The sequence below is a fragment of the Pinus tabuliformis genome, chromosome 3_2 (genome assembly GCF_031772625.1).
Source record: "Pinus tabuliformis cultivar Carrire ecotype Pingquan chromosome 3_2, CPIR1, whole genome shotgun sequence".
In the NCBI taxonomy this organism is placed as follows: Eukaryota; Viridiplantae; Streptophyta; class Pinopsida; order Pinales; family Pinaceae; genus Pinus; species Pinus tabuliformis.
This window is the reverse complement of record NC_142302.1, coordinates 1,015,889,171-1,015,904,035: the sequence shown is the minus strand read 5'-3', so window position 1 is coordinate 1,015,904,035 and position 14,865 is coordinate 1,015,889,171. Positions and strand designations below refer to the sequence as shown.

Sequence of the window (14,865 nt, the reverse complement as noted above, 5' to 3'; positions counted from 1 at the left end):
ATCAAGTGCATAATTATTTATTTATTTATTGCGCTAATAGGCGTTTCCTTTGTTGTTTTTGGGTGGGCAAACACTGTTCACCTAGCCAATCAGAATGCCTAGATTTCGCCCTTCTAGCCAATAGAATCATGACATGTGTTTTTCCTTCATCTTGTCATTTGTCCAATTTCTGCCTAATTTATTTCTCTTGCAGAATTGTCAAAAAATTTAAAATTGCAGGTGTTTGTTGAGCGTTTATGGTTTGACTTATTGTATGACATGCCTGACATGCCATCCCTTATCATTGTGATAGATATGGGTATATACGGTCCCCCATTCAATTCTCATTAACCAGTCTACATGTGCCTTCATACATTGGTCCCCCAATCGATGTTGAACAAAGCAAGCAATAAGTTCTTTAACAATCTTCTCAAGCAAGGCTCCAAAGAGGACCAATCATGTCATGCCATGTGATCCAGTAGCAATTAATCATGGGGAGCAAGGGATGGTTCGATCAAAAAAAACTAAAGGCTTAATGGGTAGTTGTTTGGTAGAAGGACACCATCCCAACATGGAAGCAATAAGTTCTTTAACAATCTGTTGATTCAGGTCCGGGTGTGACAAAGGACCCTTCCAAGACCTTTTACTTTCATGATGTGTTAAACTACATTTTTAAAAGAACACAAATGAATACAAGTGCATGATGTAAAGAAGAGGAACATGTCAGTCATCAACACATGAAAACATAAGTCGTTGATAACGGAGTTTGTCGAGAAGGGGCTACGTCTCCGGGCCCCGGTTTCAAGATGGTGTAGACCACTGCATTAAATGTTGTCAATAGTGATGATGTACACAAAAGATGATGTCACGATCATACAAGGAAAATTCCCTCATGCAGGAGTGGCTCTAAGAGATGTTTCGCTACAGGAACTCTCAGTCAAAAGGACTCCTATCAGTATGACACAAACTCATGCATGATGAGCATCCCGCCAACATGGAATAAGAGGGATCTCAATTCAAACATGCATGACGACAACATGAGTATCCCATAAACATACAACAAAGGGATCACAAAACATAACATGACGAATCATGACAACAAGTACATCACATTGATGATTCCGCGTCACATCAAGCAGGAATCATGAAAACAAGTAATAAACAAGATCCCTCATCAACATCAAACAAGGATCTGTGCAGCACAATGCATAGCAAAATAAGTACATGAACACACTATGTATACCTCATAACTAGGGGCCATCTGAAGAAGCGAATGTCAAACTTTTGAAATTGTTTGTGCCATTGATCTCAGGGCATCAATCGCATGGAAATGGCTGCTCGCACATGAATGCTAACACCTGCATTCCACTTAGAAATGTGGCTGGAAAATAAAATGAGCAAATGAAAAATTAGAATGCACCATCAGATTTTTGGCATCGAATAGTGCAAAATTGACTGTCAAATTTTTGAATTTTGAGAAATTGAGAATCTGGGGCTCAAGGAATCTTTTAGATTCCCCCTAGATTCATCAAAGATTCTACTCCATGGGTGAACTGGAAATCTGCAACTCAAAAGGTGAATCTGACTTTGCCATTGTGATCCTTGTGTAAAACCATGAAAAACGACTATAAACTTGACTATATTCTGACATGGAGAAAAATTACCTCCTCAGGAAAATTTCAAGGATCATGGTTCTACTCCCTGTTTCTACAATAGTCATGGTTCCACCTGCATCGATTTGCATGCACACTCCTGGTCTCCTCCATCTTTCCCGTGCACTGAGGAAACTGGGTTCTTACAAAAGTTTTCAGTCGAGTTACTCGATGAAACGGTCTGGTACAATGGTAAATAGGGAAAATGGTTGAGGGGTCAAGTGGTCAAACCTCGTCCCTCTCTTTTCAAACACATTATGATTTAACTTTTTAACCGTAATTTATTTGGGGGGTCAGATCCGCATTGGACGGCCCACCCCAATACCTCCACAATTCAACTTGGCGAAAAAAACGTTTTGGTTGGCGCGTTACGGTGGTACGTTGGTATGTATTAAATGTTTGTTGGGTCATATGGTTGCATGGGTGTGAGGTTGGTGAGGGTGCCGGGGAGGCGGGCTGGCCATGCTGGCCGAGTGGGTTCAAGCCTTGCCACCCTCAGCTTGTCGTTGTTCTATGTTTGGTGGGGCGTGGGCCGGGTCCACCGGAGGTGGCCTGCCCACCATCCTTAATATATATATATGGTGCATATATGGGAGGGCTCAGTGGGGTAATGGCCGCTGAGCCATATAATTAATTTTTTTTTGTTAACAAGGTTGGGAAGGGAGGTGGCGGGGGTCATGGCCCGCCACCTCATATTATATTTTTTATTTTTATTAAGAAAAAGGGCCTTTTAAAATTATTTGGATTTTAGGCCGAAGGAGACAAATTAACCGGGCCACAAATTCGCCTAGAATCTGGCCCAGGTTGGCCGGAATCTAGTGGTTGGGTTCTGTCCAAATTGTGGCCTCCTTAAGCCTGCCTAATCAACAAAAAGTCAACCAAACTTTGACTGCTTCTAACTTTCGCATAATGGCTCAGTTTGACGAACCATTCACATCACCGCGATCAAGACGATGAGATCTACACTTTGGTCCTGGTCCGAAATCATTCTGATCACTTTGATTTTTGAGCATTCATAAGCCCTCTTTGTCTTGTGTGTGTCGCTGGAGCCACCTGGATCAATCCTCCCCACTGAGGAGCTTTTGGTCCTCCAAAAGCATGAAAAACAATCTGCAACTTTTTTGTACCTTGTCTACATCACAAGCGTCCTGAAAGGCCTCGCTTCCATCTCCTTCACCTTTGTTCTTTGGAGCCTTAAGCGATGAGCCGACACCTTTAACCTATAGTACATTGTTTTGCAAATTACATGCTTGACTTTCATGACCAACTAATGACCCAAGCATCCCACACTTGCCACGAGTTTATAACACATACTCGGTGGTCAAGTTTACAACAAGATGGACACAATACTCCAACTACGACAACAAGGCCGAAATATCATTGTTGCTTCAACAAGTGATGGAAAACACATCATCACTGCAACACATGATTTACAATTATCAGGCCAAGCACTATTGTCTTGACATGTGATGGAAACATGCCATCACTTTCACAGTTTATCGTGCTACTCAAAATAAGACCAGACATCATTGTTGCTGAACAAGTGATGGAAACCACATCATCACTTTTACATTTTAAAATGCAACAAATGATTTACAAAAGCACGACCATGACAAGCTAACGTATCTAGAAACCATTTTTCACTTATCAATGTGAATGGGTCGCCTCCTTGTGGCGGTTTTTCTTGATAGGGTCTTTCACGCCTCATCCTTTTGTGTGCTACCATTTTTTTCCAACACTTAGAAAATGTATGGTTATGTAATCCACAAAAGGTACATGTTTTTTGATGCCATGTTTCACATTCATCATTAACAGCATGATTATAATTGAAATGAACATTTGAATGTCGAGAGTGGTTATACCTTTCCCTGTTGTCTCTGGTGTAAGTATGGCGATGAGAGCTTGCCTCAGCTCTTTCCCTGCTATTGGAACTACCATGGGATGATGGGGATGTGTTCCAATCATTCTCTTTCCTTGACGATTTCGGTGATGTTTCGGAAGAATTTGACACCTTCGAGCATTCTCCTTCGGTGTATCTCAAGCCTGCAAATTGAGGTCTCTGCACAACCTCCAATGGTTGAGTTTTGCCTTGGTTATTAACACCAAGTTTTTCTTCCTCCCCATGCCTCGTCCTTGTAAGGAGCCTCATGTTTGTCCCTATAATTGGGATCTCCACGTTTCCAACATAAATCACACTATTGGAAGATGAAATCTAAAGGAAATCAACATCTTTTACCTCCTCTGTCGATTTGGAAAGAACTGATGAGGGCTTCTCATCATCTATTGTTGGTGGTTCTCTAGCTGTCTCAGCGTATTCCCTAACTTCCTTTTTGACATACACAAGTCCTATCTAACGGGGTAATTCCTCCAATTTGATGGGGTTGACAATGCCTTGGCCATTAATGCCCAAGCCTTTCCCTTCATACCCCATTTCCTTCAACATTTTGGAGCCAATTCCTATGGTATGATTTTCAAAAACAACGAAATCATCATCAGGAAACATACATGAATTTGGAGAATTACTTTTTACCTCACATGGGTCACGTTGCATCTTTTCCAAGTGTTGGGTTGTGTTATATTCTTTCCACGACTAACCTACATAGTGAAACGGGGGGTTAGAGGGGGGCGGTAGCCCCCCTTCGTTGTGCCGATTGCGCATCGGGGGGGTCACAGGGGGGGCGGTAGCCCCCCTGTCCGGGGGTTTGAGGGGGGCGGGTAGCCCCCCTCTACGGGGTCCGGGGCAGCGCCCCAGGAAATTTTTTTTTGGACCCTATATTAGGTTGGGCGAACCTACCTATGGTTTTGTGCATGATTTTCGCACATGGTATTGGACGCGATGGTTTTTCGGTTCATGGTATTGGATGCTTCGGCATGTATAAATATGTATTGTAACATTGAAAGGAACATAATGAAAAATCAAGCTGGTAGTCCCGGTTTTGGGATCCAGGGAAAAATCTTTGTGCATATGTGTTTTATGGGTTATGCTCTCGCATTGTTTATTTTCTTTGTTTAAGAATTCGTATGCAGGTAATTTCTGTACAGGGTTAAAACCTACACCAAGGCCTTATCCTTTGCTTGCAGTTGTCATAGCAAACTATGTTTCTCCTCTTTCTCTTCATGTAGAAGCATCTTCAATAAAGCGTTCTCTATTTAAAGATTATGTTTGTTGTGCTTCAGTTCTTTCATCTTCAGACTATGGAAGATGAAACCAAAAGGAAATCAACATCTTTTACCTCCTCTGTCGATTTGGAAAGAACTGATGGGGCTTCTCATCATCTATTGTTGGTGGTTCGCTAGTTGTCTCAGCGTATTCCCTAACTTCCTTTCTGACATACACAAGTCCTATCTGACGGGGTAATTCCTCCAATTTGATGGGGTTGACAATGCCTTGGCCATTAATGCCCAAGCCTTTCCCTTCATACCCCATTTCCTTCAACATTTTGGAGCCAATTCCTATGGTATGATTTTCAAAAACAACGAAATCATCATCAGGAAACATACATGAATTTGGAGAATTACGTTTTACCTCACATGGGTCACGTTGCATCTTTTCCAAGGCCTTATACTTTGCTTGCAGTTGTCATAGCAAACTATGTTTCTCCTCTTTCTCTTCATGTAGAAGCATCTTCAATAAAGTGTTCTCCGTTTAAAGATTATGTTTGTTGTGCTTCAGTTCTTCCATGGCCTCTTTCGTGGCTTGCAACTGAAGTTGCAATCGCTCCTTTTCCTCTGTCTCTTTCTGTAGAGTTTCATACATTATTTCCACCCTTTTGAGAAATTTGGAGCATGGTCTCGTATATCGCTTTTTCATCCTTTGTCACTGCACGTTCCATTGTTCATGCTGCAATTCACATCAATGCAAAGACCACTCTGATACCACTTGATCCAAGTCTGGGTGTGACAAAGGACCCTTCCAAGACCTTTTACTTTCGTGATGTGTTAAATTGCATTTTTTAAAAAACACAAATGAATATAGGTGCATGCTGTAAAGAAGAGGAAGATGTCAATCATCAACACATGAAAACATAAGCCGTTGATAACGGAGTTCATCCAGGAGGGACTATGTCTCCAGGCCCCAGTGTCAAGATGGTGTAGGCCGCTGCATTAAGTGTTGTCAATAGTGATGATGTACACAAGAGATGATGTCGTGATCATACAATGAAAATGCCCTCATGCAGGAGTGGCTCTAAGAGATGTTCCGCTACAGGAACTCCTAGTCAAAAAGACTCCTATCAGTATGACACAAACTCATGCACGATGAGCATCCCGCCAACATGGCATAAGAGGGATCTTAATGCAAACATGCATGACGAAAACATGAGTATCCCATCAACATACAACAAAGGGATCTCAAAACATAACATGACGAATCATGACAACAAGTACATCACATAGACGATTCCGCGTCACATCAAGTAGGAATCATGAAAACAAGTAATAAACAAGATCCCTCATCAACATCAAGCAGGGATTTGTGCAACACAATGCATAGCAAAAGAAGTACATGAACACACTGCATATACCTCACAACCAGGGGCCATCTGAAGAAGCGGATGTCAAACTGTTGAAGTTGTTTGTGCCATCGATCTCATGGCATCAATCGCATGGAAATGGTTGCTTGCACATGAATGCTTACACCTGCATTCCACTTATAAAAGTGGCTGGAAAATAAAATGAGCAAATGAAAAATCTGAATGCACCATCAGATTTGTGGCGTCGAGTAGTGCAAAATCGACTGTCAAATTTCTAAATTTTGAGAAATTGAGAATCTGGGGCTCAAGGAATCTTTTAGAGTCCCCCTAGATTCCTCAAAGATTCTGCTCCCTGGGTGAACTAGAAATATGCAACTCAAAAGGTGAATCTGACCTCGCCATTGCGATCCCTGTGGAAAACTGTGAAAAATGACTATAAACTTGATTGTATTCCAACATGCAGAAAAATTACCTCCTCGGGAAAATTTCAAGGATCATGGTTCCGCTCCCTGTTTCTACAGCAGTCATGGTTCCACTTGCAATGATTTGTGTGCGCGCTCCTGGCCTCCTCCATCTCTCTCGTGCACTGAGGAAACTGGGTTCTTATAAAAGTTTTCAGGTAGATTACCCAATGAAACAGTTTTCTACAGTGGTAAATAGGGAAAATGGTTTAGGAGGGGTCGGGTGGTCAAACCCCGCCCCTCTATTTTTAAACACATTATGATTTAATTTTTTAACCGTAATTTATTTGGGGGGTCGGGTCCGCATTGGGCGGCCCGCCCCCATACCTCCGCAATTCAACTTGACGAAAAAAAACTTTTTTGGTTGGTGCATTAAGGTGGTACGTTGCTATGTATTAAATGTTTGTTGGGTCGTATGGTTGCGTGGGTGTGAGGTTGGTGAGGGTGCGCGAGAGGCAGGCCAGACACGTTGGCCAGGCAGGTTCAAGCCTCGCCACCTTCGGCTTGTCGTTGTTCTATGTTTGGTGGGGTGTGGGCCGGGTCCACCGGAGGTGGCCTGCTAACCGCCCTTAAAATATATATATATATATATATATATATGGGAGGGCTCAGCGGGGTAATGGCTACCGAGCCATATAATTAAATTTTTTCTGTTAACGCGGTTGGGAAGGGAGGTGGCAGGGGTCATGGCCCACCATCTCATATTATATATTTTTAAATTTTTATTAAAAAAATGGCCTTTTAAAAGTATTTGGATTTTAGGACGAAGGAGACAAATTAACCGGGCCACAAATTCACCCAGAATCTGGCCCAGGTTGGCTGGAATCCGGTTGCCAAGTTCTGTCCAAATTGTGGCGTCCTTAAGCATGCCCAATCAACAAAAAGTCAACCAAACTTTGACTGCTTCTAACTTTCGCATACAGGGTCTATTTGCTGAATCGTTCACATCACCGTGATCAAGACGACGAGATCTACGCTTTGGTCCTGATCCAAAATCATTATGATCACTTTGATTTTTGAGCATTCATAAGCCCTCTTTGTCTTATGTGTGTCGCTGAAGCCACCTAGATCATCTTCTTAAGCAAGGCTCGAAAGATGACCAACCGTGTTGTGCCATGTGATCCAGTAGCAATCAATCATTACGAGCAAGGGATGGTTCGATCAACAAGAACTAAAGGCTTAATGGGTAGCTGTTTGGTAGAAGGACACCATCCTAGCATGGAGGATTCTTACACACATTTAACTAGTATGGAGTTATGCTTCGATCACTCGCCATCAAAACTGTTTTATTGTAATCTGGTGTTGCATCTTGCAAATTGTTTATGACCAAGCGAGTTGATAGGAAGAAGACCATTTTCACAGCATCCATCATACTACAACCTTTCTTGCTTGTCGAAAAGAAGAGGTACCTTCTGTCTACTTCCCTCTGTAGTGTTTGTTTTTCCTTTCTCTATATTGAATTTGATTGGTAGAGAAAAGGCTTTGATCAAGGTTGTGTATTTCATGTTGAGATGTCTTCTTTGAGAGGCAAAGACACTGGGGAAAATGATTAAACTTGAAAACATCCATGTTAAACAAAATCTCTATTTGGGCGGATCTGTTTCTCTGATTATGGTTAACTTAAAAGACGTATTTTTCATTTGTTCTTTGTTTTTCCTAAAAGAATTGGTATTAAATCTTGTATTACTTATCACAATGGTTGTCTAGAGTAATAAAAAAAAGCATATTATATGCATAGTTGGAGACTTGTGCAATCTTTTGTATTGCTTTATGTTATGCTCTCTTTCAATTCTGCTGTCAACATGTGCCTCTCAGTGGTTTTATACACCCAACCTTCTGTTTCCTATCATTGAATTATTTTCAAGTACATTTCTACTTCAAAAAAATCCCATCTCTTTTAAAATGTTTACAGATCAGGCATTCTCTATTTGTTTAGTGATCTCCTTTAAAACGTAATTTTTGAGACAATGAGACAAATAACAGTAAAATTCATATTAGCATCTTAACATTCTATGTGCCATAGAACTAGCCATTATGCCAGTGTCAACAATTTACTTACACAGTTGGCACAAAAAAGAATTAAAAATGCCCAAGAACGCCATTTTTACTATGGTATTATTCTTTACTTGTTGCAAAAGTTCACTTATTGTTAACTACCAGAAAAATCAATGTTAAGAATGAATGTTTTCTGACACCCCAAACATACATTCGTTTTCCAACGGTGCCAACAAAAACCACATGTTTTCTTATTGTTTTCTGATCACGAAACTTTAGGATATTATATGGACTGGAAATCAGCCAAAATCCAGAGAAAGATTTTCCATGACTGACTTGAAATTATCGGGCACACAGTTTGGAACCAACTGAAATGCTTCACTCTGTAATGTTTCTTTTGCCTTCCTCTGTCTTGACTTTGATTGGTAGAACAAAGACTTTGATCAAGGTTCTGTATTTCATGTTGAGATGTCTTCTTTGAGAGGCAAAGACGTTGGTGAAAACAATTAAACTTGAAAATATCCAAGTCAAAGAGAATCTCTATTTGGGCGGATCTGTTTCTCTGACTGTGGGTGACTTAAAAGATATATTTTTCATTTGTTCTTTGTTTTTCCAAAAAAAAATGGTATTAAAGCTTGTATTACTTATCGTAATGCACTCCTTTGTGTCATCATCAAGGACATCAATGCTCGTTTCCAAGCAATGAAGCAGTTCCTCCCTGTGATGTTTTCATATAGATTCTGCTCTTCAAAGTTTCTTCTTAGCCTTTTCCCAAACTGCCTATGGTTCATTGTGCAAAGAGCTTCCTATCACCTTGAGGGCAAGTGGTAAACCCATACACACTGCTTCAACCTACAAATATGTTACAGTTAAACATGTTAATATTCTGTAGAAATATATAGCATTACAAATTTTGCTCGACTTATATCACAACACACTGTGGTTGTTAACTCTTCGATTTTAGACCTATAAAACTATTTATTTGTCAAAGGGATAGAAAATCAATCTAGATTTGAAAAAATTATAATAGGATGCAAAGCATTCGAGTAGGAGAGAGAAACAAACAGTTAGGGTATGAGATTTTAAATAGTATGTCATTTGCATACCTGTTTAACAACAATTTCATCTTTTGTTGTTGGAATCGAAGGCTGTCCAAAGGCCCAAAAATAGAAAAGAGACAGGGCATCAACCTTCTGCAGCATGCCCATGTTATACACACGATTGTTATCTGTATGTGGAATAGTGAGATCTTGCCTGGTTGTGATAACCATTTTGCATCCCTCTGCTTCAAACAACAACTGTTCCACATCTGATTTTGACCAAACATCATCCAAAACCATCAACAACTATGGATTTCCTTTTGAACTGAGATTCTTCTGCAGTTGGTTGTATTCATCCTCCATCCTCTCAAAAACAGGTCTTCGACCTCCAATTATTTTATCCCACATTAATCTCCAAAAGGCATTGCTTGCACACTGGAGATAGTACTTGTGTGCACCATGTGCATGAGCACATAATTTAATCAACAGTAACGTGGAGGGTGGTTATACAAAATTCTAAATTTATGACATAATTTTGGTTGAGTTCTTATCATTATTGAAGGCCTTGGTTTCTCATACTAATTAGTCTTTTGCGATTTATCTATGAGAAATTTCATACGCTTGATTTTGATGATATCTTTGTGTCTCAACTATCTTTTGTGGCACCCTCCTTTGTTCCATCATTGGGTGGTTTCATGCTCTTCTTTACAGTCTCCTTGTCTGCTTACTTTTCAACAACCTTGTCTTATTCTCTGTATATTCCTTTCCTCTTTGTTTTTCATTACCTTGAATAAGCTATGCCACCATTCACAAAATATTGTAAGTGCCTGCATGTGATTTTTGAACTTATAAAGCAGTTATCTTTGGAACATGCCCTTTATTTAAAAAAAAAGACTTTTATGGAAATCAACAAAATTTATACAAAATATGTTTATTGTGCATTTAACCATCGACCAAGATTGAAGACTAAATCAACAGATCTTTCTACCCTTGGGAAATTCCCCCAAGTCCAAAAAGCACTCCTTTGTTTCATCATCAAGGACATCAATACTCGTTTCCAAGCAATGAAGCAGTTCCTCTCTGTGATGTTTTGATATAGATTCTGCCCTTGAAAGTTTCTTCTTAGCCTTTTCCCAAACTGGCTGTGCCTCATTGCACAAAGAGCTTCCAATCACCTTGAGGGCAAGTGGTAAACCCATAGACACTACTTCAACCTACAAATATTTTACAGTTAAACATGTTAATCTTCTGCAGAAATATATAGCATTAAAACTTTTGCCTGACTTATATCACAACGCACTGTGGTTATCAACTCTCCGATTTTAGACCTATAAAACCATTTATCTGTCAAAGGGACAGAAAATCAATCTAAATTTGAAAAATCTATAATAGGATGCAAAGCATTCGAGCAGGACAGATAAACAAACAGTTAGGGTATGAGATTTTAAATAGTATGTCATATGCATACCTGTTTAACAACAACTTCGTCTTTTTTTGTTGGAATCAAAGGCCGTCAAAAGGCTCAGAAACAAAACGAGACAGGGCATCGGCCTTCTGCAACATGGGCATGTTATACACACGACTGTTGTCTGTATGTGGAAGAGTGAGATCCTTCCTGGTTGTGATAACCGTTTTTCATCCCTCTGCTTCAAACAACAACTCTTCCAAATCTGAATTTAACCAAACATCATCCAAAACCACCAACAACTGTGGATTTCCTTTTGAACTGAGTTTCTTCTGCAATTGGTTGTGCGTATCCTCGATGCTCTCAAAAACAAGCCTTCGACCTCCAATTATTTTATCCCACATAATCTCCAAAAGGCCCTTTACTTTTGGAGACCGTGCAACAGTTATGAAAACTATATTATTTTGGAAGAAATCTGATAATCACAAATAGAATAAGCACTGCAAAAACCAAAAGGAAGCAATAAAAGGGAAGCATGGTGTGACGATTAAAACAGGGGAGTTGTTCTTACCTTTGATGTGGGGATTGTTGCAAAGGGCTAATGCAAGGGTATTTTTGCCACTTCCACCCATCCCTTCAACCCCAATGATACTAACTCCCTTCTGGAATAGGATCTGTTTGACATCATTGACAATATTATTCAAACCCACTACGAAGTTTGGCATACTCGGGACTTGGGAGTTGTCGCTGCCAGTGGACTGTTCAGACTATTCAGACATTGGAGTATCATGCAACCCATCAATGGCGCTCTGAAATAGTTTAGTTGTGCTCATTTGATGAAGCATGAAATAATTGGAGCTGGCATCATTAGTCATCTTAACCCTTTCCATTATAAGCCAACCCATTTCTTCAATAAGTTCATATTATTTGCTAAAACCCTTGAAATCATTGACATTCTTTTCTATCTTTTGGTTTTTCTTTCCATAGCGATACCTTCTGTATAAATTAAAGCTGCTCATACGCTCTAATTTTTTGACGAGGTGAATGCCATCTTGCAGCTGCGCTTGAATGTATTTGAATGGGTGGCCTCTGTGAGGCGCGGGGCTTGACTAAGAAGATAGCTTGGCAATTTCATCAATGCTAGGCTTGAGGAGAAAAAGGTTTTTTTTAGTTCCTCGCAGGAAGATTTGTTAGAAACCATACTATTCAGGATGGTTTTGGTTACTATGAAGAACTTGTCGATGATCGACTGAGAAACAGAATCCATAACTATACTGCAAAAATCGATACCAATCACTTTACTGAGAATGTCAAAGAATTCTTATTTCAAGTAGATAGACAAAAGAAATGGCACAATTCAAGCAGATATTGCGATCAAATAGTTATATACGAGAATCGGTATCGTTGAAAAAGCTGTGCCTGATCAAATTTTCAGCATATATAATGATAGTCCCAACAATTTTCAGTGTTTGGTTGGTGGAAAGTGCTTGGTCAGCTGTAATTTTTTTTACAAGGACTTGCTGATTTTTTTTAATGGTTATCGAGGGCACAATTTTGCCCTGAAATCGATTTTTTTAGGTGTCAAACCAACAGTGAGGACAGCCATCTCTGGCTGCTATCCGCGAATGCTGGGTTGACTCATCACTGTTAAATAGGAAAACCACGCCACCTGGAATAACCCTGCTGGTGGTCCGTAATCGGGAGCAGGCTCTCACTCCTGCCAGATGCCTCTGGGTCTTGGGCCGTTAACCTGTTTCCTTACGTCCGAGGAAGACGAGCTCTTAGCCAAGCAGAAACAGTTTTAAAAATAGAAATAAGTTCAATATCATCAAAAATATTTTTCAAAAATAAAACTAATTTAAACACTATCAAAAAATTTGAAACATCCAAATCCTAAAATGCTATAACAATTTTTGCCTATTTTTAATCAAAATCTTACTAAAATTTACATTATTTTATAACCTCGTTAGACTACTAGAAGTCATGGATATAGTGAAACCGTTTCTCAAATTATATACTGTAAAGGAAGCTGTCCCTTAATCTTTTTAAATAAATCAAATTGTCTTGTTCGGAAAACGCTAATTTATAAAAAAATAAAAATAAAAAAATTTGAAGTGACCAATAAATGCCTTATTTCAGGGTATGTAATGGTCGGGCACTAAGTCAAGTTGCATATTTTAATGTCGAATAAGATGATTTTTAGGTCTTTTAATCATTTAAATTTGGAATATATAAATTATATAGATGGACACACAAAGCAACAATGCAATGCGATTCAACGGTTTTTTCTCCATGACATGCATGCACAAGAAATATCTGTTCTTTATCTATATACAACAACATAGAAGTAGAGAGTTCGAGATAACTGTCAAGGGTGGAAAGAAAAACCCTTAAATGACATGAGAAGTAGAGAGTTTTAAAATGAGCAAGAAAATTTAGATAATTTAATTTAATTTCTTTGTTTTTCAATTATTTAAATTTTCAACCATTTAAACCAACTTAAGCTACATGTGGATCAGATCTCAAGTTGGAATGAATGTCATTCCCTTGATTTGAACCCTTATCATATCCAAAATTAAAATTGTCCAAGTAGTATAACATAAGCTCTAAAAGGGATTAATCTTTCCTACCTTATTCCTTATTGAGTTCAATTAATCCAATGATAAGGGACTTGAGACCTAGCAATCTTCTTTAATAAAATATAGTTGCTACAATGATCATTACATACCATACCCCTTTATTGCTTTCTCATGCTATATTGCAACAAAAATTGATTCTCTTCGCTTATTTTTTCAAATCTTTCCTTAATGAAATTTGCATTTCGTTTATTCATACCATTTGTTTCCCTACATTCATCTGCATACTATTCAAATCTTCTACAATAATGACATTGGACATTGCATTTGTCATAGCTCTGAGAAAATCTCCCAAGTGACTTGCCACTATGTCTTCCTCTTCCATGCGATTCTAAAAGGCTAATATGCCATCCTTCATCACTTTACTATTTAAAAAAGTCCTCATATCTTGTTGTTAGCTTCACAATTAGCACACTTTGTTGGACAAGGAATCCTTCTATTCCTCTTTGCATACAACTGCTCCCTTTTCATATTGTTCTTTTATAACTTCACTTCTTTTGGAGGAACAATTTCCTGCTACTTTGCAAATGATTCATGGTGTATTAGAAATGTTGTAATTAGAGGCATTACTTGGCCAAACTGGTTTAGTCATTTTCCTTGTCATATTTAAATACCACTTACCTAACACAAATATGTTTTGACCTTGCAGGATATCTTGTGTTCTTCCTTGTTGAGAGCTGTAGGCCTTTGGATTTTCCTCTTTATTGCATTGCTTTTTTACATGCTGACATGTATGCATTTACACTTTTCTTATCCGTAGGAAATTAGTGTAACATTTATTTTCCCCTGTTATGGAAGTTTTTCCTTTATGGTTGTTATCTCTTATTTTGTTACACTATGTATGGTTGTTATGTAACTAGTGTTACATGCTGCCTGAAAACACATCTTATTCGCTTCTTTGTACCCTTTTTTTTCCTTTTCACTTTTCTTTCCTAAAATACAACACGCTCTTTTATTTTTACTATAGTCAGCCATTTTCTCTCGCATAAACAACCAAGCCTATTTTTTCACTACTTTTAATTTCTTGCATCCATAGATCCATTTCATCTCAAAAGTTTCAAGGTCACTTGAATAGGGTGCAAAATTGTCATTTCCATCATTCTAGAAAGACACTTTACTTTACACACAAAAACCATAATCAAAACAATGCTTCTTAATTTTCCTTGCTACTGCTAAACCTCTTTGTTTGAACAAGCCCTCAATGTTTGCTAAGTATCACATTCAA

The 14,865-nt window shown here is 38.9% G+C and overlaps 1 long non-coding RNA gene across 1 annotated transcript; it reads right to left on the bottom strand.

The window, feature by feature from the left end:
- Positions 1 to 10,601: 10,601 nt before the first annotated feature.
- LOC149184033 (uncharacterized) lies at positions 10,602 to 12,028 on the bottom strand. Its single transcript, XR_016257741.1, has 2 exons — positions 11,068 to 12,028; positions 10,602 to 10,813 (listed from the first exon to the last, which is right to left on the bottom strand). It is a non-coding gene; the product is annotated as an uncharacterized LOC149184033 (long non-coding RNA).
- Positions 12,029 to 14,865: the final 2,837 nt, after the last annotated feature.